At 44.2% G+C, this 27,712-nt stretch overlaps 1 protein-coding gene across 1 annotated transcript in view; it reads left to right on the plus strand.

Moving 5' to 3' along the window:
• The first annotated feature begins 4,851 nt into the window (after positions 1–4,851).
• Positions 4,852–27,712, plus strand: part of CHD7 (chromodomain helicase DNA binding protein 7) — a 177,895-nt gene continuing 155,034 nt past the window's right edge. The window contains exon 1 of the mRNA XM_040354257.1: positions 4,852–5,349. The gene's annotated coding sequence lies outside the window, so the exon portion shown is untranslated. The remainder of the gene's footprint in view (positions 5,350–27,712) is intronic.

Consider the following 27,712-nt stretch of genomic DNA (forward strand, 5'->3'; position numbering starts at 1 on the left):
CCTGTCATCCCTTATTTCTATTACCAGGGATGTTTACATTCCTTGTAATAGGAATAAAAGTGATCAAAAAGAACAGAATTAAATTGAGTGTAAAAACAAAAAAATAGAAAAAAAAAATGTAAAGCTCCCCCATCCCTCTGTGCTCATGCACAGAAGCGAGCGCATACGTAAGTCGTGCACCCATACTTAAACGGTGTTTGCACCACACATTTGACGTATCACCGCAAGCTTTAGAGCTAGAGCTCTCTAACTCTAAACAGGTAACCTGTAAAATAAAAAAAACAATCTCTACCTATGGAATTGGCTGGAATCTAGTGAATTGGACTTTGAAGGCACACGATAATATAGTAAGAAAACTAAATAAATTTATTATAGGAATGTCATAAAAACAGTTACAAACATAAAATCAAAAGAAATCAGGTAAATAACTGGTCCACATAGGTTATCACAATGATATTACACTTCTACCATAAAAAAGCTCAGATATAAAGCATAGTTCTAAGGTTGATTTGTAAAGTGTGTAACCGAGTGGTAATCCAGAGGAGTAGGAGGACTTGCTCTACATGTTGCGCGCTATACAAAGCGCTTCCTCAGGAGCACAGACATTTCAATAAAGGGTTAACCGGGTTGGGGATAGACAACAGTCGGTCTTTTTGGCCCAACGTTGGCTGAGGTACTACTCCAGCCAGTTAGGGGGATAATATCGTTAAAGCGAAAAAGTGTTGCATAAAAGAGGTAGGGCAATCAGTTGCTGGTAAGCAAAAGAAGAAGACTCCTATTCCAGGGGTAAGCACGGGCAATCAGGCTATAGGCTGAGTAAGATAGGCTGGATACCAATGAGCAGGCGGGTGAACCTGACTTACCAACTGCTAGCTTGTAGGTCTCCAATCCATGTGAATGGAGATAAAGTGCAAGCAATAGCAATAGAGGGGTCCTTGGAGCTCAAAACCTAGATGCGCACCCGTGTAGATGTACCCTGGTGTATGGAGGACGCCTAACCAAATCTCTACCTATGGAGATTTTTAAGTATTGTAGTTTGTAGTTTTTTTAAGTATTGTAGTTTGGGGGACTGTGTGACTGGGGAAACACACAGATCTGTCTACCTGTCAGAATGGAGATTTGCCTTGTTTACATAGGCAGATCCCCATTCTGTCACTGCGGGGAACGATTGCGGGTGACCAGCGGACATCGAGTCCACCCTACCCGTTGATTGGCTCCCCCGCTCGCCACAAAATAGAGTTCCCGAGCTTAAGTACAATGACAGCGATTTGCGAGAACGTCGGCTGGTTCGGCAAGTGGTTCAAGTGTGACATGGTAGGTATCTATTTACTCCGGGAAACATCACCTTTCATATTTTACAAAAAAAAAATATTGTTTTTTTTTATTAATTAAGGTGTACGTTAAAAAAATAAAATAATTGTAACTGAAAAATCACTGCGCAAATACCGTGTGACATCAAAAATTGCAAAGATCAAAAGATCACCATTTAATTCCCTAGGTCTCTGCCAACATATATACAGTATATGTATATATATATATATATATATATATATATATATATATATATATATATATATATATATATATATATATATATATATATATATATATATATATAAAAATAATGTTTGTGGCTTGTAATTTAATTCTCTAACAAAAAACACTGATTTAACCACTTGCTGACCTGCCGCCGTATAATACCACCAAAAGAAAGCTCTATTTGTGGGAAAAAAAGGACGTCAATTTTGTTTGGGTACAATATGCTGGCCAATCAGGTCTCAGGACCCACTTCCTGATTGGCCAGGAGGAGAATCAGGAAGACAATAGCGAATATTAATTTGCTATTGTCACACAATTAGGTGGGCTCAAGCGCAGTTCTCTGTACCCCGAGCCCACCCTTTTTTTAAGCCAAAAACCTTCTCAAACCCTGTTATAACCTTGTAAAAATAGCAAGGACATCGTCACTATGCTGTACATGGTGCAGAGAGCAGAGCTGTAGGAGAGGGACCCAGCAGGCCCCACCCATTAATGGCTGCATGCAGAAAACTACAGGAGGGGGCGTGGACTAGATGGACACTTCGGACAAGAGCAGCAGTGACAGGTCTCTATTACAGCAAACTCCTGCATAGAGATAACCTTTCACATTGCACAGATCTGAAAAAATACACCACACCACAATTCATGTAAGAAATCTCACTTTTGCTTTAGACAATTATGTACCCACCCAAACCCAGACAATTGATGTATATAGACGGGCACATGTCCCACCAATAAAATGGCTGTCAATTTGTTTTTCAGTGCTGCCTCTACCTTGATCGTCTTCTGGATTTGACTGGCACATGAAACGCGATTTTGAAGCTGCTGATCAGTGCGATTTTGATGTGTGATTTCATTGTGGCTTGCGACTTCATTTAACAGAAGTCAAAGCAAGTTGCAATGAAATTGCAGAAAAGTAATGCAGGACCCTTTTTCAAAGTCGCTGCAACTTGAAAAGTTCCATTGCCACAAATGGGGTGTGACTTGTCTTGAGATTTTTTAACTGTCAAATCGCATTACAAATTACATTGGTGTAAACCAGGGCTAAGACTGTATTTCAGAGGCAGTCTGTGATTGGCAGAGGGTGTGTTCCAGAGGCAGGCTGTGATTGGCAGAGGGTGTGTTTAATAGCCAGGCTGTGATTGGCAGAGGGTGTGTTCCAGAGGCAGGCTGTGATTGGCAGAGGGTGTGTTCTAGAGGCAGGCTGTTATTGGCAGAGGGTGTGTTCTAGAGGCAGGCTGTGATTGGCAGGGGGTGTGTTCCAGAGGCAGGCTGTGATTGGCAGAGGGTGAGTTCCAGAGGCAGGCTGTGATTGGCAGAGGGTGTGTTTAATAGCCAGGCTGTGATTGGCAGAGGGTGTGTTCCAGAGGCAGGCTGTGATTGGCAGAGGGTGTGTTCTAGAGGCAGGCTGTTATTGGCAGAGGGTGTGTTCTAGAGGCAGGCTGTGATTGGCAGGGGGTGTGTTCCAGAGGCAGGCTGTGATTGGCAGAGGGTGAGTTCCAGAGGCAGGCTGTGATTGTCAGGGGGCGTGTTTCAGAGGCAGGCTGTGATTGGTAGAGGATGTGTTCAATAGACAGGCTGTGATTGGCAGAGGGTGTGTTGAAGAGGCAGGCTGTGATTGGCAGAGGGTGTGTTCTAGAGGCAGGCTGTGATTGTCAGGGGGCGTGTTTCAGAGGCAGGCTGTGATTGTTAGAGGATGTGTTCAATAGACAGGCTGTGATTGGCAGAGGGCGTGTTGAAGAGGCAGGCTGTGATTGGCAGAGGGTGTGTTCTAGAGGCAGGCTGTGATTGGCAGAGGGTGAGTTCCAGAGGCAGGCTGTGATTGTCAGGGGGTGTGTTCCAGAGGCAGGCTGTGATTGTCAGGGGGTGTGTTCCAGAGGCAGGCTGTGATTGGCAGAGGGTGAGTTCCAGAGGCAGGCTGTGATTGGCAGAGGGGGTGTGCCAAAGGCAGGCTGTGATTGGCAGGGGTTGTGTACAAGAGGCAGGCTGTGATTGGCACTGGGGGTGTTCAAGAGGCAGGCTATGATTGGCAGAGGGCGTGTTCAAGAGGTAGGCTGTGATTGGCAGAGGGCGTGTTGAAGAGACAGGCTGTGATTGGCAGTGAGGGTGTTGAAGAGGCAGGCTGGGATTGGCAGAGGGCGTGTTGAAGAGGCAGGCTGTGATTGGCATGGGGTGTGTTGAAGAGGCAGGCAGGGGTTGGCAGAGGGTGTGTTCAAGAGACAGGCTGTGATTGGCAGGGGACGTGTTCAAGAGGCAGGTTGTGATTGGCATGGGGTGTGTTCAAGAGGCAGGTTGTGATTGGTGCGGGGGCGTGTTCAAGAGGCAGGCTGTGATTGGCAGGGGTGTGTTCAAGAGACAGGCTGTGATTGGCAGGAGGCGTGTTCAAGAGGCAGGTTGTGATTGGCATGGGGTGTGTTCAAGAGGCAGGTTGTGATAGGTGCGGGGGCGTGTTCAAGAGGCAGGCTGTGATTGGCAGGGGTGTGTTCAAGAGACAGGCTGTGATTGGCAGGGGCGTGTTCAAGAGACAGGCTATGATTGGCATGGGGTGTGTTCAAGAGGCAGGTTGTGATTGGTGCGGGGGCGTGTTCAAGAGGCAGGCTGTGATTGGCAGGGGTGTGTTCAAGAGACAGGCTATGATTGGCATGGGGTGTGTTCAAGAGGCAGGTTGTGATTTGCGGGGGGGCTTTCAAGAGGCAGGCTGTGATTGGCAGGGGCGTGTTCAAGAGACAGGCTGTGATTGGCAGGGGGCATTTTCAAGAGGCAGGCTGTGATTGGTTGGTGAGTGTGGTGGCCGAAAAAAATATCCAACAAGGAAGAAAGGTTACTGACAGGATAACCTTTGTCCTTTAGATGGAAGATGTACATGGGAATGATACATTATGATTTCTATAATTGAATACACACCTATAAAACAATAAATATTTAGAGTAACATGCACTGTAAATTAATTTGAGTATTAGTAATTGCTCTGAAGTTCTCCTATGCAGTGCACGGTTATAACTGGTCAAAGCCTATTAGATGGTAAGCTCCTTGGGTGAGCAGGGGTCAGTGGGAATATCGTGTAAGTAAGCATTCCAGAGGAAACCGTGTCACCTCTGCTGCATCCTGTGAAGGAAGAGCTCTCAGGACACACGGGTAGCAGTGTGAGGTAAATGAGACTCTGGCCCTTTAAGAGAAGGAGGGGGCGCGCAGAGAGCTGAATGAAAAGCACTAGTGAATTCTTGCATAAATTATGCCTGGTGGCCGCGTGACGTCACGGGGGCTGTGTGGCAAGGGGAGGGGAAGGTAGCGGAGTGGGCGGGGCGTTCAATGCGTGTGTGTGAGAGAGATAGAAGAGTGTGTGTGTGTGAGTGAGTTCGCGGCCCGCGGGTGCGCGCACGGTCCTCGGGGAGGACACGTGAACGCGGCTGAAGCTGGTGCCCGGAGAGTGTGGAGTGAGTGAGAGGATCCCGAGCTGTGAGTGTCCGGCGGGTTCGCCTCCTCCTCCTCCTCCGTGCGGGCGCGCTCGTGCACGGGTCGGATTAAACTTGAGCCGAAATTAAAGCACAAAGGAGAAAATAAAGAGGAGCGAGAAAGAGAGAGCCGAGGAGAAAGAAGAAGAAGAGTCCGGGACGGACCGGGATAGAGAGAGAGAGAGAGAGAGAGAGAGAGAGCTCCATACAGGAGGGAAGAAGGTGGAGTGTGGGAACAGAGCGGCCACATCTTCCCCCTCCTCCCACCACACACAGGAGGGGGAGAGGAGGACACCGGCTGCCCCGTCCACTCCGGGCGAGACAATAGGGCGCTGTGTGCCCGGGACACCACCGACTGCGGGTGAGTGAGGGGGAGGGGGGAGCATGGCCATCACACACAATACACAACACACCATCCGCTCCGAGACCCGCAACTTCCAACTTCTACTGGAGTGTGATCGGGGAGGGGGGGATCCCATCCCAGCTGTCCTGGGGGTGCATGGATCCTATCAGGACATCGCTGGGAGTTTGAGTTGTATAAAGTGTGTGTACGATGGGGGATAGGGAATCCAGGGGATGAGGATGGAGACTGACCCTAGGATCACTTCCCCTCCCCCTACATAATGATAAGCTGGGTGACATATGCCCCCCCCCCCAGGAAGAGGAATCCAGGGGATAAGGATGGAGAGGATCATCCCTAGCTGGGTGACCCCCCCCCCCTCCCATCAGGTTGGAAACACACCCCCTCAGGAAGGGATCCAGGAGATGAGGATGGAGAGTAACCATAAGACCCCCCCAGGAAGAGAAGGACAGAGAGTGACCCTGAGCCCACCCCCATGAATAGGTGGGATCCAGTGGATTAGGAAAGAGTGACCCTAAGATCCCCCCCCCCCCTGAAGAGAAGGGATCCAGGAGATGAGGATGGAGAGTAACCATAAGATTCCCCCCCCCCCCCCAGGAAGAGTACAGGACAGAGTGTGACCCTGAGCCCACCCCCATTGAATAGGAGGGATCCAGTGGATTAGGAAAGAGTGACCCTAAGATCCCCCCCCCCCCAGGAGATGAGGATGGAGAGTAACACTAAGATCCCTCCCCCCAGGAAGAGAAGGGATCAGGATAGAGAGTGACCCTGAGCCCACCCCCATGGAATAGGAGGGATCCAGTGGATTAGGAAAGGAGCGTGACCCTAAACCCCCCCCCCCCCCCCCACAGGAAGAGAAGGGATCCAGGGGATAAGGATAGCGACCCTGAGTGCCCCCCCAGGAAGAAAAGGCATCCAGGGGATGGGAATAGTGACCCCGAGGGCCCCCCCCCACAGAATAGGAGGGATCCATTGGATGCGGATAGTGACCCTGACCCCCCCCCCCCCCCAGGAATAGAAGGGATCCAGGGGATAAGGAGAGTGACCCTAAGCCCCCTCCCCCTGCGCACAGAATAGAAGGGATCCAGGGGCTAAGGATGGAGTGACCCTGAGCCCCCCCCCCCCCCCCCACATGAATAGAAGGGATCCAGGGGCTAAGGATGGAGAGTGACCCTGAGCCCCCCCCCCCAGGAATAGAAGGGATCCAGGGGATAAGGAGAGTGACCCTAAGCCCCCTCCCCCTGCGCACAGAATAGAAGGGATCCAGGGGCTAAGGATGGAGAGTGACCCTGAGCCCCCCCCCCCCCCCCACATGAATAGAAGGGATCCAGGGGCTAAGGATGGAGAGTGACCCTGAGCCCCCCCCCCCCTGTGATGATGGTGGGGGGAGGATGGTGTGGTCATGTTTGTGTCATCCCGGAGATGGCTGCTGAGTGCACACCCCCCCTATAATATAATCTAATGGAGGCGTAGTGGTGATGATGAGGGGTGGGTGGGTGTGGGTCATTGTCCTGGTGTTGATGGGGGAGAAGACATGGCCTCCTGGCTGGTGGTGTGTGTGTGGCAGTGCTGGGTCCTGCTGGTGGATGGGGAGGGAGGCACATGGAGAAGGCGCTGCAGGCGACCAGCAGCCATCATTGCAATGTATTCATCTCCTCCTGATGGCCTTTCACAGGAGGGTACCCTTGGGTAAGGGGGGGGGGGGGGCGAGGATGGGAGAGGCACACAAAAATACTGGAAAGAAAAAAGCTGGAACCCCAGGAGAAAAAAAAACTAGTGCAATCCTGATCCTTCACTCCTCAGCCCTCACTCACGCCTGGGCTTTTTGTTGAAAGTATTTTCTTTTACATAACAAACAATAGACAAAGGACACAAAGTAGCAGTTGAGGAGGAGTTTCCTTTTGAATAGGAGAGATCACCGACCCGCACCATGCTCTGTCTGTTCCTCCTCCACCACCAGCCAACTTTACAATGCCCAAACTATCACAGAAGCTCCAGATATTGGGGGCTGGTACTCCTCATCCCCTCCACAATCTACTTCTATCTTCCTGGCCATGCTGAGACAGGACCATCTCCCCTCCCCCTCCCAGGACTCCAGGAGCCATCCATGTAGGTGACAGTGTGGCCATTGTCCCGCTACCCAGTTCCTCTTACAGCTCCACCATCCCCTTTTATGTTATCCTTCAAAAAAAAAAAAAAAAAAAATCAATGATTTTTTTTCTTCCTCTCCCCATCCCTCGCTCCATGAAAGTTGCAGTCCCACATGTAGTCCGCAGGGCACAGTGTGCTTTGTTTTTGTCTGGCTGTTGCACAACAGAAGCTCTCCAGTCTAACCTAAAATGGCAGCTTTCATTTAACTAGGACCTATTCATTGACACTGATAACACCACAAGGGCACAACAAGGCTGCACGCCTGATGCCGTATAGGAAGCGAGCTCTAAATATAGGATACCTCTGCCCCCCCCCCCCCCCCACATGCTACAATGTTTATTTTTCTGCACTGCTTTTATTTTGCTCAAACTTTGTGGAAGTTTGTTGGTGAAGATGTATTTGGTGCAGGTTCAGGCACAGGATCCATTTCGGCTTTTATTTCATGTTTTCACAGTCTGGGATGTAACAGGTTCTGCTTTGTTATGACAGTTTGAATCACTGTAAGACGGCGTTGTGTCACATGGATTTCCTCTTGCACAGGCGTACGGTTTTCAAAAAATAAATTTGTGGGTCAGAATTAAAGAGAACTTTGGTTAGTAGTTGTGTTGCAGGACGTATTACTTTTTTTTCAAAGGAGAACCCCTTTTATATGCTTTTTATTTTTAGCAATTTCTTAATTTTATTTTGTATTAAAGCTATATTATGATTTATTTTGATCATAAATCCCGTAGTGTGTGTGTGTGTGTGTGTGTGTGTGTGTGTGTAGAGTAATTCTGGTATTTGTTTTTTAGTTCTTTTGCCGTACATATATACATTTTACAGAAGAGTTCCCCTTTATATGGTGGTTATTTTTTTGAGTGTCAATTTTTCTATGTGATAGTTGGGTTGATCTTTAAAACCTCTGGGAGTTGGAACGATTTTATATATTTTTTTATTTATTATATTTTCCTAATTTTTATTTTCTGTTGCTGGAGATAAATGCTCCCCTTAAATTTTAGTAAAGTGTGTGTGTGTGTGTGTGAACGTTTTTCTATACAACAGTTCAGTTCTGTTGATCATAATTCCTCTAGCAGTTAGGGCAATTCTGTTATTTAATATATGTTTTTAATTATATTTTTCGGTTGGGAGGTTTTATTTTTCTTTCCCCTTTTTTCCTTCTTTTTTTATTTTTTTTTATTCTGTGTTTAACTTTTGTAAAGTTTTTTTACTCTGAAGCTGGCGTTTTGAAAGGTGTGTGTGTGTGTGTGTGTTTCCCCCCCCCCCCCCCCCCTCTTTCTATGAAAAAAACATTGCTTTTCCAGAGTGCACAAAAAAATCATGCAGCCAATATTTATTTATTTTTTCTTTCTAGTGATTCTTTCTTGGCGCCTTTGTTTTGTTTCTATGAATTTTGTTTGTGTTTACGATTGTGTAAATATTTTGCGTTTTGAGACTGAACATATTTTGGTTTATGTACTGTATACAGCTCTTGGTATATTCTTCTTTTTTTTTCATGGATAATCTTAGTCGCCTTGCGGTTGGGTGATGTAGCGTTGAGTAGTGGTGTGAACGTTACTTGGATATGCATTTCTGTTTGGTAGTGTTGTGATCATACCTTGTTTTGGGTTTTGACATGTTCATCATGCTTGGGTGATGGGGAGGCAGGAGTGTGACATCACTACTTCTCTTTCTGCTAGCTGGAAGGGCATATGATATCACCAGTATATGTGCTCGACAGCAAAGGGTGATGGGAAAGATGATCTGTCATGTTACTAGGGAGCGTTCAAAGGGTCAGGCCACCTTAGAAAAAAAGGTGATGCTGGTAAAATCTGGTGGACTGAATTCCCCGAAGCTTTTATCTCTTGGGGCTCCAGCAGCTAGATCTTCCCAGCTCTCCTTCCACACACCTTTAGCTGCCTCACTGAATTATTCATGATATAAAATTGAAAACCAACCGAGAGCACGACTTCCTTCCAACGCTTATATTCGATATATATACACATTTTATCTGAAATAAAGAAACCTTTCTTTTATAGACGTGAACTGTGCTCTACATGTTCTGAATTTCCGTTTTGGGCAACTACCTGGTGTTAGGATGGGGCTTTCAGGGGTCCCCTTTTATGGTTTTAGTTTTTTCTAAATTGTCGTCTTTTATGCCAAGGCTCATAACCCACTTGAGTAGTGTGGTGGGTTGCGGTTTTTTTTTTTTTTTTTACTTTTTTTCGATGCCTGTTGCCTTTAAGAGGTTTTTTTTTCTTCATATTGAGGGTCCTCTAGATTCATATTAAGGGTTCCCTAGCTTCATATTTTCCAGCTTCGTATTGAGGGTTCCCTAGATTCATATTAAGGGTTCCCTAGCTTCATATTGAGGGTCCTCTAGATTCATATTAAGGGTTCCCTAGCTTCATATTTTCCAGCTTCGTATTTAGGGTTCCCTAGATTCATATTAAGGGTTCCCTAGCTTCATATTGAGGGTCCTCTAGATTCATATTAAGGGTTCCCTAGCTTCATATTTTCCAGCTTCGTATTGAGGGTTCCCTAGATTCATATTAAGGGTTCCCTAGCTTCATATTGAGGGTCCTCTAGATTCATATTAAGGGTTCCCTAGCTTCATATTTTCCAGCTTCATATTAAGGGTTCCCTAGCGTCCTTTAGTAACTCCTTATTGTTGCATTATTCTGCAGAAAAAAGTGACAGAAAATGGAGGTTAAAATTGGAAGTCCAAGATGCCTTTTTAAATTTGAGAGGTAATCTTTCACTGCCAATTGTGGAATGTGAACTGACCCCCCCCCCCCCCCCCCCCAATTAGGTATCTGGTTAGTGTTAGCTGGATGGGGTAGGTTCTGCAGACTTCACACAGCAACAAGGTGAACTATCTTTTTGTGCAGCAAACAGTTAAGCTGCTTTTGTCTTGTGACAATTAATTGTAACCAGAGAATCTGAGGAAAAGGCATTGCTGGAACCAGAGCAGTTTGTGGAGTGGCTGGTGAAACTGTAGAGACGGTTGTCCTGGGTTGTCCTGCAGAGTCCATGTATAATTCACTATGTGGAACTTTGGTGTGATACTTGCTGTGCTGGGCTGTATCACTCCAAGTGAGATGACTGTTCTCTGCCTTTCAGGTTCCGTCTCGGTTAGTGAGGATCTGAAAAGCTGTTAAGTTTCTTTTCTTCAGCGTGTGGATTAGTCACACCTACTATTAGTGCTACTTGTAGAGCTGGCTTCGTTTGTTTGATTCGGTATTCATTTTTTGTATTGTTTGTTGTAATTTTTCCTTCAGAAATCAACTAGTGTAAACATGCTAAGGCAGAAATTAGAGCTCCGTTCTACAAAACTTCAGTAGTTCTTCTTGTAACGTTGAATGAAATGGATCAGACGCCAGTGCTGGCGAGAGGCTGAAGTATCGTTTTATGAATACGCACAGGGGTTTAGAATTGTCCATCCAATAAGATGTTCACATGCATTTGTGTATCAGGAATTGTCCATGGTGTTTCTGATGTTCCTTACATCTACACATGAGCAGTGAAAAGTTTGTACAGGAGCTCTGCAGACTGAGATCACTCAATGTTATGAATCGTGTCTCGCTCATACATTGACAAATCTCTGATCCTCAATCAGGATCTTCCCTCATCAATAATCACCCAAGCCTCGTGAGTTCTCTCCCTTTTTGGTTTTCAAGAAACTACTTTAAGCCTCCGTGTGCAAAATTTGTGTTTAGCTGGCTGGCTCTATGCAGGTAGGTGCTCAGGGGAATGGTTGCTTTGCACCGCGGTCATTAAAATGAACATGGGTATGAAAAATGAATAGTGTAGCTCCAGATTGGGGGTTGCAGCGTTGCCATCCATGTCGTTTCCAAGCAATGCGATTTCTCTCCTGGACGCACCCTCCAATTCTGTAAAAGCGGTGCTGCAGATGTTTGCCTAATTATTGCTCTTTTCTTTTTTGTAATCACTATAGTAGGCGTTTTTTTCTTTTTTAGAAATGTTCACTTTGTTTTTTTGTCTGTATAAGATTAAATGTAAAAAGAAAACGGGAGAAATTTTAAGTTTCCAGAAGAGTTCATAGTTCCTAACCAATGAATATGAAAGCTGAACTCTGGGTAAAAATACCCCCCCCTTTTCGGAGCGCTCTCCCTGATCTGCAAGGGTTAAAGTCTTGTTTAAGCTTGGGGTGACAGTACCAAGGACTTTGCTTACTTTTTTTCTTTTGCTCCTCCAGCAGCCAGCTCTCAGCTCTTCTCCCTTTGAGTTGTGGATGGTATCCCAGCATCCTCATGTACAATAAAGGGTTGCTGGCCCTGCATTGTACTTTATGTCAGTGTGCATGCGACCAACTGAGTGCCTTAAGCTGACCACATATCAAAATTGTGTCCATTTTAGCAGGGAGCGGCTGAATGTCGTTCTGTGTGTATTCTGACAGTGGTGCTCTTTGCTGTCAGAATAATGTCCTGGCACGAGGGGGAAAATACCTTCATTCACTCGTGTGGATGGAGGAATACATTATTTTTTCGTTCAGCCAGCTGAATGTGGGGGGGGGGGGGATCCATCAATGGTCAGCTTTAGATAAGAGGCTGTAGTGGCTGGTCACATTGCATGGCTGGAGGGAGGAATTAGGTAAGTAAAAGTCCTTGTTACTGGTACTCTAGGAATAAATTAATGCCCTCTGCAAGGAAGGATTTTTATTTTCCTATCCGCTATAAGTACTCATGACCCATCACATTTGGCATGTCATTTTTTATTTTTTTTTGGGGGGGGGGGGGGGGTACCTAGTTTTCACAGGTTCCCAGCTCCCACTTCCTCTCCTGGTGCCATAAGGAAGTTCTCCTCTCTCTCTCTCTCTCTCTCTCTCTCTCTCTCTCCCCCCCCCCCGCGCAATCTTCTGGGACACGTCAGGTCCCAGACAGAAGATTATACACTTGATCACCCAAGGGGAGCATCTTAGCACCTCAGTGTGTTTTTTGTTATTTACTGACTTTTAAATGGGTGGAACTCCGCTTTTAAAGTGTTACTAAACCCAGGACCCTGCATTCACTATATCTGGTCTCACACAGAACATGGAAATGCAATTATTTTAGTAAATATAAACTACTAAACACCCTCATTCTCATCAGCAGTATATAGCAGTCTTGTGACTTCTATAAGTGTTTGGCTTAGCGCTGGTTAAAGCTTGTTGGAGTTTTCATCCCGCTTTGACTGTCCTGTGTGGCTGCATGACCCCGGCCCTCTGTCTGGACATTGCTGATTGGCCCTGTGCTGATCACATGCACCCTTTGAAAAAAAAAAAAAAACAACAAAACACTCTAGCAATACACACCGAACTGAGCATGTGCAGGGTGCCCCAAGGCTCTGGACTACTAGGAGATGAATTGGGGACTATGGAAGAATGGGAGGATCAGATTAGACAGGATCAAACAGCCTTTTTACACATTACGGAGAATTAACCCCTTAGGTTCCAAAGTGAATATACAGACTGATTTTACTGTTGTGGGTTTAGTAACACTTTAAATTTTGAGCTTGACAATAATTGGGTAGACCCCTTTAAATATGTTGCTGTGGCTAGACACTGGCCCTGTACTGGCTTTGCAGTTTTTGTTCCTCTCCTTCATTCAGTGACAGCATTCCGTCGTACTAACTGTTCTGAAACAGTCTTATTTAGTAAGACTCATCTTTTCCGGAGATTTGGGTAATTACATGGTTTGTCAGTTAGGAAATAGTACTGTAATGGGATGTATAATGTGAACACTGTCAGACTTCTGCAAGAAGTTTACTGCTTCTTAAAGGACCTTGCAAAGGAAACCTCCACTGCCAGAAAATGCTGTTTGTCTTGCTGTGCCTGGTCTCTGGTACAAGCATGCAGCTAGTGAAGCCAAACAAGTCCGAACTCTTGGGCTCCATGATTATGTTGGGTCAGGGTAGTGAAGGCTTTAGATCAAAATAAAAACCAGGCAGTTGAGAGAGTTCAGCAGCGGCTGTATGTCTCCTGAATTCAGTTTTATTTCATTTAATGTCTGTGTTGTCTTTCCCAGAACCCTGAAGTGGTCAGAATGAACCATAAAGAGAACCTATGCAGACTGCCATTGCTGCCCTCCTTTAGAGACTGCTGGTTGGCAGACAGTGGTAGACTTTGGGTTTATCTCAGTTCAGGTTTTCTTTAATAGAGAAACATGGTGGCTAAAGCTCGCAGTGGACATTGCTGTATGTCTTCTTTGATTCTTATTTCACCTTAAAGAGGAGCTCCAGGCTCCTTCAGAAAAAATAAGTCTGCAGGTACAAATACTGTAGCTGCTGACTTTTAGTATAAGGGCACTTGCCTGTGCAGGGATTCCGGCACACCAAGCCGTTTCTTCAATCCGCTTTGGGTGCGGGCGCTGGCATCTGTAGTAAGGGGAACAGGAGGTGAAGCATTGCGGCTTCACAGCCTGTTTCCTACTGAGCCTGAACGAGTCGCCGTGCGCTTTCTAAATGGTCACAGAAGGCAGCGGGGAGGGTCCGGAAATGTTGTAGATTGCCGATCTTGCCCAGAAGTGGGTAACTGTCAAGACCAGGTACTCGCTCCCCCCCCCCCCCTAAAAAAAGTGGCAAATGGGGCAGTGACAGGTGCAAACAAGCAGAGCTTCCCCTTTTGGGTGGAGCTCCGCTTTAATTGCAATGCATCAGCGTGGTCGCTCTCTGGCCAGTTCCTTCTCTGTTATCAAAATGCCAAATACTTTCATATTATGCATACAGGAAAGCTGCACTGAAAGGAATATAGCTGCCATTATGGAGTTTCCTCTGAAAATGATCATTGCCTGGCTGTCTTTAGCATTAGTACTCTAGGATCCTGCCCCAAAACATGAAGATTAGAAAGTCGGAGTTCTTATCTGCATTGGTGAAACTTTTTTGATTGTGTAGTTTTTGGATAGATTGAGGACAGGTTAGAACCCCCTGTGTTTGTTATTGCGGTTTGTGTGTCCTTGCTGAGGAGATTCCCCCTCATTCTTGGTCCTGGTGATTTATATCCTCTGGAGCAAATAGTAATGGGAAGTGCAATGTTTGAGCTGTCACAGGAGTAGGTGAGGGGACATTTCCCAATGTTCAGGTGTTCTCAGGGTTACTTCTACTGTGTCTCTGAAACGCATGGAGGAAAATGACGTTAAAAATCCAAAATGTTTGTTGTAGGAACAATAGGTGAGGGAATTTTCTAGTGACATCCGGCTTGGTAGCAGCTGTCTAAGGAAGAGAAATGCACGAAGAGATAAGTAAAGGGATATTTCCTCAATGAGACATGCTAAAAAGAAACCACCTTTGTTTTTCTATGCATACCTTGGTGTTTGTTTTTTTTTCTTCAGATAATGTGTAAGGCTGAATTTAATCTGCACAGCAGTGTGATGCGAATTACATGCGATGTCTGGCATGGCTGCAGTGTGAACCAGCCCTTAAAGTCCAAAAGAATATGTTAAAAGGGTTGTAAATGTAAACATTTCTTCACCTTATGCATTCTGTGCATTAAAGTGAAAAAACATCCGACAATACCTGACCCCTCGAAAGTCCCGGGCTCGCCCCCGACATCCTCATCACCGCTCATCCTGGCCATTGATTGGTTACAGTGGATGGATTGAAAGCACAGTCATTGGCTCGCACTGCTGTCAATCGCATCCAATGACGCGGCGCGATGGGGAGTCGAGTGATGGTGAGCGGCTGTATCACGGTAGCGCGCCCGCAAGAACTCAACACCATGCAAGCACTCTTGCATGAAGGTGTTGAGTCCTCGTGGGGGAGAGCCGTCGAGGGACCCCAGAAGACCAGGTTCGGGGCCACTCTGTGCAAAACGAGCTGCACAGTGGAGGTAAGTATATATATATATATATATATATATATATATATATATATATATATATATATATATATATATATATATATATATATATATATATATATATATATATATATATATATATATATATATATATATATATATTTTTTATTAAATATCTTTAGTGATCCTTTAAAGTGGAATTTTATAATGCTTATACTTGCCTATTGTCGGGGTGCTCCAGTCTGGTCATGTGATCTACCCAATGGGCAGCTTCAGGGGAGAAAGCGCTGACAAAGAATGAAATGACGGGATCATCCATAGGTTTAGTATGGGGCATCGGTTGTCGGCTGTCCCTTCTCTCCCCTGAAGCCGCTGCTGAAATCTGACTACACCCTACAATAGGTAAGTAGAAGCATCTTCCTTCTGCAGGGTAGTTAGAATTGGAGTTAGAAGGGGGGTGGGAGCAGTTTAGTTGTAGCCTGGACTTCCCCTTTAATGCCAATCTCAAGGCAGATATTGGGGGCCCATTCACACCAGATACGGTGGAAATCATTTCTGACTGCAGTCCGAAATCCTGGTTCTTCTATGAGCATAGTTCACTTCATTGCAGTGACAAGGTTTTTTTTCACTCTGCATATGCACAGAAACGTGTGCTTCATGTAAATGCACCACAATGCAGTGTAGTGCAAATAAAGATGGAGGTAAAGGAAAACGCAAGCTTGTGTGTACTGTTGTGAGCCTCATACAAAATGCACTGTTTATTGCGTTCAAAAGAACGTCCCCACACAGAAAAACGCACAGTAAATGCAGCTTTGGTTGTGTCTGTGTCCTAAAATTTTTAGTGGTTTTTAATGGAAAAAATAAATATATTTACTGGTGTAATAGATTTATTAAAGCTCATTACACCATTCAAACAATGAATCTCGAATGATAAAGCTAGTCCTATCTCCGGTGAAGATCTTTATACAGTTACATTAGCTGCTTCCAGATATAAGCAGCTATCGGCCTGTCTAGATAAGGTGAATTAGTGATTGTATATATTTCATGAATATGGCAGCCCTCACTTTGTTTTACCTTCGATATAATCTCCTCATACAGCAGCAGAGCTAATTGTGGTCGATGTGTGAAGTGTAGAATGACACTGAAAACTTGTGGTGTTTACAGGTGTGTGTATCTCTATGTATATCTAGATATACATTCTTTTTATAATCCATTGCCTATTTTATACAAGGTTATGAGTAGGTGGGTGCAGCAGAATGGATGCTGTCAATACTACATCCTCCAGTACTTCTACCAATTTTTATCATATTTGAACAAATGGAAATAATTCAGATTAATCACACGGTTTAAACCTGAAAGTTGTTTTTTTTGTCTGAATTTCTCACTTCCTGTTACTCCTCAGTAAGCTTGCCCCCATCATCCGAGCCTTTCTGGCTGGGGGTTAGTCAGCCAGAACGGCTTACTGAGGAGGAACAGGAAGTGAGAAATTCAGACACAGAAAAAACATTTAGAAGGGAAATTGAAGGAAAAGGTAACAATGCACTAGCTTAAAGGAACTTATTTAGAAAATAAACGACAATCCCTTTTAAGAAGGAACTTTCTTAAGGTAAGGGAATTGTTGGAGGATAACCTGGGGTGGAAAATGCACAACACCATTAAGCAAATCTTTACTCTGCCAATCAACATTGATTATTTATATTGCATTAGTAAATAGATGGGAAGGTATATTGTATTCAATTTTTATTTTTTCTACTTTTCTTTAGTTGTTTAATGGTTTCTTGCCTAGACAAATGTCATACATCCCAGGAGTCTTCAGGAGATGGGGAGGGGTTTTCTCAGCTCGGCACACCCTCCTGACTGCATGCCTGTGCTAAGTGCAGATGGATTCCAGGAAGTAAATGCTACATGAATTGTTTGCCCTTTCTCAACATTGCCACGGCCAGAAATGCCAGTTTTTTTTTTTTTAAGTGATTTTTTTTTTCCAGCAAAATAAAGCATGGATGGATGGGGGCTTTGAATATTAAAAATGAATTGCATCGTGTTTTTGGTTTGTGGTGCTGAGATGCAGTGTAGTTCTGCTTTAAAGCAGAGGTGGTTACTTTTTTTGAGCAATGGGAAGCTGCTGGCTGATTTGGGCCTGCCACCCCCATTACAAATTTAGGAGGATTGTCCCATCCACAGTATTTCTTGGCTAGGTGTGGACTAGAGACATGTGCTTCTTTTGCCTTGCAAATGTCATTCCTTGCCAGTAGGGTAAAGACTGTTATGTGTTTTAAAATAAGTAGGCTACATATGACAAGACTCTTAAGGATGTTCTCCATAAGCATATAGAAGCTGATTACATCTGAGCTGCAGCATGATATTCTTTTTAAGCTGTTCCTGGGTAAGATTTAACATCTAAAATGCCAGCAGTGCAAACTGTTCATATGCGATTTTTCTACTACCGCCTCTAGCGAATACCCCTTTCTGCGCTTGTGCGGTTTTCCTCCGATGATTGAACCTTGAGTGTGTCAAAATGGCTGCTGTGATGTCCGATATGGGTGTACTGGTCTGAGCTCTCCTCTGCTTATCTGAAGGATCTGTTTGCTGTCATCTCATGTATTGTCTACACTACTTTGGAGTAGTCTAGGGAAGCCCAAGTGGTCTGTTTATCAAGAGTGGCAAAATTTGCTTTTTTTTTTGCCTGATTTTTGACCAGTTTTTCTGCATTCTGAGATTGACCTGGAAAGTTGTGATGTCCAAGGCAATAGACTCCATTCACAAAGCTTTTAAGACAAGTCTAAGAAGCTTTATTTCCAGCCATGCAACTAATTTTTCAAATCTCATTGAACTCGGCTGGAAGTAATCGTCCCTTTTTATAAAATAAGTATCCTTCTATCCTAAATTATGTATCCTCATCTTGGTATGTTCACTTGGTGAGTTGAGCCTAATATGAGAAGACAAATGGGAATGGTGCACTAGTCTGTCTACTTTCTACTGATATGACTGGCAGCTTTATGGACCCAATTTAATTTTTTTGTGATGTTGAAGCATTTGTGGTAATGCAAATAAATACCAGCGTAGATTCTCTTTTAAAAGTTTTTGGTAGTATATTGCAGTGCACTAATCTGTCCAGCTTTCTCAGTGAACTGAATGTAGTTGAGCATGATCAAAATTGCCATACATGTGGCCAGCCATAGGGTGATGGTAGAGATGGGTGGGGCAGTCGGGGGGTACACATTTTGTGTTTGCTTCCCGGCCGTCTTGCACTACCGGAGTCCATGCTGAAAATTGGTGTATTCTAGGTACGTAGCCGGGATAACTAAAATGTTATGTAAAGCTCAATGCAAACCTCTGAGAAAAACATTGAGACCGACAAGCAGGAAATGAGGATTCTGGGTAAATTCAGTACACACTGATAGAGTTGAATTGGGAGAGTATGAACTTAAGACTGTATGAGTAATAAGCTGTTCTAATGCCCTTCCCATGCACATGTATAAAACACTAGGAACACATTTTAAACATTAACATACATTTAATAAGCTTTATGTTCAAGTGATGCTAAAGTCGTGTGTTTTTGTTTAAACTTTTTTTTGTTTAAAAATATCAAACCTGTTAGAACCCATTCACACAGGGGTGACTTGGGAGCCAACTTGAAGTCGCCCCAAGTCGCGATGTTGAGTCGCTGAAACACTCGGCTCTGACAGCAGCGCTAGCCAATGGCTGCGCTGCTCTCAATCCATCCGCTCTAGCAAATCGGCGGCCAGGCTGAGCGGCGAAGAGGATCACGGGACCGCAGGCGGGACTTTCGAGGGGTCAGGTAAGTGTTTTTTCACCTTAATGCATAGATTGCATTAAGGTGAAAAAACATTTTCCTTTAATGTACACTAGTGAAGTCGCTATGACTTCTTCTTCAGAAAAGGTTCCTGTACTACTTCAATCCGACTTCTAGTTGACTTGTATCCATTGATTTCAATGGAAGTCACCTCAGAAGTCGATCACTGTCTTTACTGCAGCGACTTTTCAGGAAGTGAAAATAGTTTTTAGGGCAAACCCCTCTCTCCCACAGAGCTGATTTTAGTTTGGCCACTGAAAAGTCGCCTGTTCTGGAGGCGACTTGAAGTCGCGCTGTGGTGCGCGCTCAGGTCGCCTCACCCCTGTGTGAACCGGCTCTTATACTTGCCTGCTCAGTTGCAGTGGTTTTGCACAGAGCAGCCCAGATCCTCCTTTTCTTGGGTCCCATGCCAGAGCTCCTAGCCCCTCTCTCCTGTTGAATGCCCCCACAGCAAGCAGCTTCCTGTGTGGGCAGCCGAGCCGCAGCTCCATGTGTCCATTCAGACACTTGGCTGCTTCGGCTCTGCCCCCTGTTTCTCCTCATTGGCTAACTCAGAAGTTTTGTGTGCTCTTGAAGTTTAAACGTTGGTACTTTGTGCTTCCCTTGTAGTACAGCAAAGTGTGACACTCTGCTCAGCGTGTTTCCTTTTCACTGAAGTATTTTTTTAAATTCAACTAATTTTCTGGTTCTACTGTTTGTCACAATTCTGTATGCTGAGCCGACCAACTTCAACTATATTTTCCTGAACATCATCGGAGATCCTTTGTAAGCCTCTGGCAGTAATGCCTTGTTAAGGAATCCGTGATTGAATTCATGACTGCTTTTAAAAGCTTTTGCCCAAGGAGTTAAAAATATCAATATTTGTGTCAACTCCCTATAAAAATGTTTTGTAGACAGAAGAGAGCTTGTCGGCGGCTTGACATCGGTGTTCATGTATATATCCGCTCCCAATGATCTGAAGAACTACGCCTGTTATCTTCCCAGGCAGGAGGTGTTTAAAACAAGTCTTACGGTATCTGAAAGGAAGCAATCGTTTCTTCCCTCTCCAGTTTGTAGAAAGGCACTCAAACTAAAAAGTGAAGGGTAGTACTCATGGGTGTTTGTAGTGGATGCCACTATAGTGCGATTTTGCTGCACCACTTCTGCACTGGCATCTTTGCAGCCAGTTACCTTTACATTGTGTGACCATAAAATGCAACTTCTCAACTCCTCGTAATACTAATGTTTCAGGTCTGAGTTATTTAACCTAGCACAGGTTTATAACTGGATTAGTAATGGCCACTGCTAATGGGGAGGAATCCATAACACATGACCTGATGGGGGTACTCGAGGACCTGAGTTGTGTGGATTTGCAGTAGGGCACGGTGCAGACCAGTCTTCTGTCATGTAAACACTTGGAAAATGCTGCTGCTATGTTTACATGTGCTGCATTGTTTGTAAGTCAACTGAGCTGGGACCTTTTACATGCCCTTTTTGTTTTGCTTAACCACTTAAGGACCCGCTCACGTATATATACGTCATTTTTTTAAAGCTGGATATCTTGGTAACGGCAGCAGCCGCTGCCACAACCGAGATATCGATCTTTCCTGTGAGCGGTCCTTTAAACGATAAAGGTGGTCTTCTTGGCGGATTCGGCGCAAGATTATCGGAGCCGTCAGCAGCGGCGGAGGCGATCGGGTCCTGTCTCCTGCTCCGCTGGGATACGAGTGAGGGCAAGATGGCCCCCACCCGTCTCCATAGCAGGGCGGAAGAGACGTCAAAACGTCACTTCCGCCCATGCCTCTTAAAGGCACATATTTTTTTTTTTTGGTCTAAATATGAGATCTGAGGTCTTTTTGACCCCAGATCTCATATTAAAGAGGACCTGTCATGCTTTTTTCTATTACGAGGGATGTTTACAAGGGATGTTTTTAAAGTGCCCCGTCCTGACGAGCTCACGCGCAGAAGCGAACGCATACGCGAGTAGCGCCTGCATATGAAAACGGTGTTCAAACCACACAAGTGAGGTATCACCGCGATCGAGCAATAATTCTAGCCCTAGACCTCCTCTGTAACTCAAAAGATGCAACCTATAGAATTTTTTTAAACGTCGCCTATGGAGATTAAAAGTTTGACGCCATTCCACGAGTGGGCGCAATTTTGAAGCGCGACATGTTGGGTATCATTTTACTCGGCATAACATTATCTTTCACAATATGAAAAAAAAATTGGGCTAACTTTACTGTTTTAAAAAAGTTAATTTTATTCCCAAAAGTGCGCTTGTAAGACCCCTGCGCAAATACGGTGTGACAAAAAGTATTGCAATGACCGCCATTTTATTCTCTAGGGTGTTAGAAATTTTTTTTAGGAATGTTTTAAGTAATTTTCTAGCAAAAAAAAACAAAACTTTTTAATCTTGTAAACACCAAGTCTGAAAAACAGGCAAGGTCCTTAAGTGGTTAAACGTAAAGGGATTGTAAAGGCAGACTTTTTTTTTGTTTTTATCTAAGTGCATTAAAATAAAAAGCCTTTCGTGTGCAGCAGCCCCCCTCAGTCCCCGTAACACTTACCTGAGGTTCCTCTGTCCCAGCGATGTCCACGATTGTCTCAGCCTTCCCAGATTCTCCCTCCGCTGTTAATCAGAGTCAGCTAGGCAATCGGGAGAGAGGCGGGGTTGGGGCTCTGTGTCTGACTGGACACACAGAGCTGTGACTCGGCTCTGGTGCCCCCATAGCAAGCTGTTTGCTGCAGGGGCACCGAACAGGAGAGAGGGGCAAGGATCTCAGACGAGGGACCCGAGAAGAGGAGGATCCAGGCTTTTTGTGAAAATCCACTGCACACAGATCTGATCAGTATAACATGTTTGTTATTTTTAAGGGGGGGGAAAAACAGACTTTACAATCCACTTTAAGATGGGTTAGAGAAAAATATGAACATAGTTTTTTTTTTTTTTTTCGCCTTTTAAGTTTGAAATCTAACCTGTTGGCCTTCTAAATTGATAAAAATAAAAGGCAATTAAAATGTTCTCATACTTTGACTGGTATTTAGTCCTAGCTCTGCAGCTGAATGATACTATTTAAAGAGCTTTGCCATGAAAGTCTACATCGTAACCAGTAACATAACCAAAATGTAACGTCAGCAAAACATGCTTTTATGAGGGCTAGCATTTTTAGCTGAGCTATACATTAGTGAAAGCATATTAACAACTCCAGACCAAAAAAAATTCTAAAACCGTCTCAGGCGAGTTGGGAAAGTTTGAATATCTGCAGCATACCAGACCTTAATATGTGGTGGTTATTTGTCTTTTATTTTCAACTGTTGGTCCTGCCAGTTATAAACTTCCTATACTATGGTGACCACACTCGCTGTTCTATATACTTGCTGTAGTAGTGTTGTCACACAATGCCTCAGGAAAGCCTTGATAAGCCTGATGGTTTGTTCCACAGAAAGTTACAAGGACACAATATTAGGAGGGAAGGGGGGCTCTTTTTGCATTTTTTATTATTCAGGATTTATATAGCAGCAACAGTTTACACAGCACTTTACAGCATAAGGGAGGACAGTACAATGACTGTACAGTTTAATAAAGTAGGGGTCAGTGGTCCCTGCTCGTTGGAGCTTACAATCTATAAGATGTGAAGAAATGTATACAGAGCACCACTTTTTCTTTTTAGCTTTCCTAGCTGGACGAGTGCAGATATGGGATGGTCTCTAAGGACTCCCAGTGATCCTAAAGTGACCCTGTTTTGGGAATAAATGTGATTTTGTTAGAGAAGTTTAATATGCATGTTGTAATTGCCACCATTCGTCTCTTCCATCCCATCAAGTTGTTTATGCACAGTGTTTGTTTTGTTTTGTCCATCACTAATGATTAAAGTATTATTAAAGCAAAACATTTAGTTTTGGAGAGTGGAGAGGACTTGGAACACAGGTTTTTTATTTTGGCGGTCCTATGAGGCTCCATTTACACTTAAACGACAAGTTGCACGACTTTGGTGTGCAAATTTGATGCAAATTTGGCTCTGACCAATGATAATGGGCAACTGTCACATGTATAACCTTGAGGTGCTACCTTTTGATGGTCTACATTGCAGTCTGTGGCACTGCAGAAACCTTTTTAACGTCAGTGCGGCTTTTAGGCTCCGTTTCCACTACTTGTGCGAATTGACACATGTGAAGTCACATAAGTCTAATCCCATGTATTTCAATGGTCCCCGTTCTAATTGGTGCGACTCAAGTCGCAGTGACTCCAAAAAAGGTTCTTGCACTACTTTGTTCTGACTTCGGTGCGACTTGTTCTCACATGGCTTTAACATCAGAAGACGCATTGTAAATCACGTGACTTTGGGGTTGCGATAGTGGAAACAGAGCCTAAGTCAAACATATTTGAATGGTTGTCCTTGAATAACATGGTGTCTGACTTGCCAAAAGACCCACATTTTGAGTGGTCACCAGAACTGGAATTGGAGGGGAAATCTTTCAATGGGGACACTGGTTCTGGTGTCTGTGCTGACAGCCATGGATTTACTTTCCCATCTTTAGTCTATGGGATGGAAAATTACGAGAAATCTCCCCAGTGGGACACGAATGGCAAAACAACTGACAGGGGTTATAACCCTCCCACTCTACCCAAAATAAACGTTTTTTTTTTTTGCCGTTTAGCTCTCCCTAACCAACACAATGGAGCCTCTGGAATTTGTTTATATAATATTTACAGCATGCTGGGATTTTTTTTTTCTATTTTTAATGTTTTATGAGTTGTGAATGGAAAATGTTACTATTTCAGTGAGCTTTTCGTTTTGACAATTGGAACATGCTTAATGCCTTGGCATGACTGCCTTCTGGCCCCTTTAAGGGTCCTTTCACACTAGCGGACTGTTCGTCTGTTCATTACAAGTCCGTTTACGGACTTGTAATAAATCCCTATGGGATCGCGTCCGTTAGCGGATGGAGCATCCGCTAACGTCCGCGTCCGTCGGGATCCGCTTTTGCGAACGGAAGAAACCCTATTTTTCTTCCGTTCGGCGGAACGGATCGGATGCAGACGGACAGACGGTCCGTCTGCATCCGATCCCCCATAGGGGAGAGCGGAGCAGAGACAGGGCGGTCTCTGCACTGTGTGCGGGGACCGCCCTATCCGCCGACAGCTCAGCGGGGATGATGGATGATACCCGCTGAGCTTTGGCGGACACACAGAGCGGACACAAACGGTCCGCTCCGTGTGAAAGGACCCAAAGAGTTCTAAAAGCCTAGAGGTGGGCATTCAGGTCATGTGATCACTTTGGCTGTCACAGCGGTCACATGATTGGAATGCTCCCAATGGCAAATATGCATCAAGTGTACTGTTCCCCCTTCTAACTACTGTGCTGGGAGTGTGTAGGGAGCACGCTCTCAGCATGGTAAGCTGTTTACACAGGGCTGCTTGGTGTAAAAGCCCACCCGCCCAAAGGGCCACATATGTGCACTGTCAGCGCCAAGAGGTTAAGTCGCTTTAAGCAAGTTTTTTTTGTTCTACCAACATGGCTCTTACCAGTGTTTTTTTCATAATGCCTGCATCTCCGCATCTTCTGCTCAGTGGCTGCTTGATGTGGAAATTGGGTCCCATTTTAGTTTTATGGCTTTTTTTCCAACAAACACAGGACGTCATGAAAGCTGCTGTCCAATGCATTTTTCTCTTCTATTGAAACAAGTTGGGTTAAATTTTCCATGTTTCAGATGTGTTGCATGGGGCCACGCTCCATCAGTTACAGCACGTGTTCCTATAACTGGCGTGTTTTTGCTGATCTCTTATCCTTAATGTGTTCCGAGTTCTGTTTACTTATTGTACGGGGAAAGCCAGATTTCATCAATTCTTCATGCTCGTTTTAGTCCAATTCATGGCTGGCAAATCATGTTGTCTGTTAGTAATTTGTGGTAAATGGTAAAATACTTTTCCTAAGTGAATGCAGGCGGCTTTCAAAACTTTGGATGGATCTCCGGCTACTGGCCGCACTCTAGAAACTTAACAGTTCAAAAGCCTATTAACATGCTGTGTGCTTTGCCCTAAATCTATTTTTGGGGCTTGTAATATGCAGACCTTTGACTTCGGTAGTGTGTGTTTTTTCTTTGCATACGAGTACATGGGTGATCGTGTAATAGATATATGGATATTTTGTATTCATTTTGTAGCTTCTAGACTACTGGTTTTAAATGTTACTAAACAGAGCCTGCAGTCACTATACCTGGTCTCCGACGGTACACAGAACATGGAAATGCAATAGTTTTGGCAAATCTAAACTGATAAAAAAAAAAAAAAGTATTTATCAGCAGTATATAGCAGTCTTGTGACTTCTATCAATGTCTGGTTAAAGTTTGTAGGAGTTTTCATTCTCCTCTGTCCTATGAGGCTGCAGGACCTCTGAGTGCTGATTGGCCCTATGACAATCACATGCACCCTGAAGGAAAAAAAAAACCTCTAGTGATACACAGAAAACTGAGCATGTGCAGAGTGCCCCCAAGGCTCCGTCTTATTAGGAGATGGTTTGGGGACAGTGGAAAAGGAGGGTTAAAAGACTGGATAAAATAGCCTTTTTACACAATACAGAGGATTAACCCCATAGGTTATACAGTGATAACGCACATGCTTTACTGCATATACAGACTAATTTTACTGTTGTGGGTTTAATGGCACTTTAGGCTCACCACACATATTACAAACATGTAGTGTAGGGATCTGCCTGATTAGATACTAATCTAGTTGGGTCCTCATATTGCATATTTTGATCTAAATTTGATTGTACAGAGATTCTATGATCAGATTGCATCTTGTATGATGAGCCTTGGGCACACTGCCCCCCTTCCACCCCCATTCATTCATGGGGTTGCAGATGTCTAACTGTTCATAGATACCAAGATAAAGGATCGGCAGCACGCTCTTCCCAGTAGTTGGCACCAATGTTGCTTCCCAGCAGATCTTGAACGTAATGTACTTACCTGCCCCTACTCCACTGAGATCTTCTGTGCTATCCAGCCTGGAAATGTTTACACTCGGGCCCTGCTCCTCTTTCCCATGCATGCTGCAGTCTCTATTGAAAATTCCATACGGTCCTAGTATAAAGGATTCCGGTGGTGTGGGAACAGGTACTTGTGTGGATCATTAGATATGCTTGAGAAAGGTATTGGGTTCCTCTAAGGGTAAGTGCAATAAAAGTGCACCAACTCATTAAATAACCTAGTAATTTATGTGCCTCCATGGACTAAGATCTATTTGAGCTGGCATACCTTCTGCTTTAATTGGCAGGAATCCATTTTCCCTGTGAGAATTCAAATACGGGCATATAATCCGGAGTAAAGACTCCCATGACACTGCAAATTGGGTAGAACAGAGCAAAGAAGCCGTCAAGGAGATCGTCCCACAGATGTCTTCTGACTCCACCGATGAATTGAATATCACTTTAGGGTGTCTCTCATAATATGCTATTCACTCACCACTAACGCCTCGTGGTTCAGAGTTGGAGAATTCCCTATAGCGGCCTTTTTAGGTTTGAGATGACTTTCCACTGATTGGGTGGCAATCGCATGTCCTGGTTTTATTATTCCTCCATGCGATCAGCATTGTCCACAGTATTTGGCAAAACCTCCTCTACCCTGTCCATTCACTAAACAAAGTAGTGAGCTTGGCTATACACTTGGGTTTAGGAGTGTACTGTGTGTCTGTCAATTCTTGCGTGGACTTCCAACACCCTCTAAAATTACTTTGTATATGAAACCAAAAGGACAAACATTTTAAGGTACAAATGTCCTTTCAGAGTTTATTTTAGGGAAAACTTTGGCTTCACCTCTAGATATACGTGAATTTATGCTAAAGGGGACTGTTAAGGTTCGTTTTTTATTTTCTAAATAGGTTCCTTTAAGCTAGTGCATTGGTTCACTTACCTTTTCCTTCACTTTCCCTTCTAAATGTTTTTTTTCTTTGTCTGAATTTCTCACTTCCTGTTCCTCCTCAGTAAGCTGTTCAATAAGCTGCTCTAAATTACTTTCCGCTGCTCGGGTGATGGGGGCAAGCTTACTGAGGACAAACAGGAAGTGAGAAAATTCAAACAAAGAAAAAAAAACATTTAGAAGGGAAATCGAAGGAAAAGGTAAGTGGGTTAACCAACAAAGGAACAAATTTAGAAAATAAAAGACGAACCTTTACAACCCCTTTAAGTCTCCCCAGCAAGGTTATAGACGGGAAAAAAAAGCTGACAGGGGCTCTAACCACTCAACACTGCAATAACAAAAGCTGTGTTCTGTACTGTCTTCATTTATATTTGCTGGCTTTGTTGGAATTCCAGCATGTTGAAGGGATTGAAATGCTCATTGACCGAATAAACAATCGTAGGGAACAGAGCCCCTTTGGTCACTTAAGAGTGGTTATGAGAGGAACCGTAACTTGTTTTACATGGTGGAATCTGAAGGATGGGTTTGTCTTATGGTTGAGTTATACAAGTAGCCATGTCATCAATGCTGTTCTCTTGGTGTACTGGTGTTTCTCTAGTGGACGCTTCCACGGTGTCTATGGAAACTGTATACTTTGCCTATCTATTCTTTTGTTTGTTGGGTTCTTGCGCGATACAATAATTTTTAAAGAATGCCACCTAAAATATTGTGAATGTAATGTAGTTTCA

This window comes from Rana temporaria, chromosome 5, assembly GCF_905171775.1.
Source record: "Rana temporaria chromosome 5, aRanTem1.1, whole genome shotgun sequence".
NCBI lineage: Eukaryota > Metazoa > Chordata > Amphibia > Anura > Ranidae > Rana > Rana temporaria.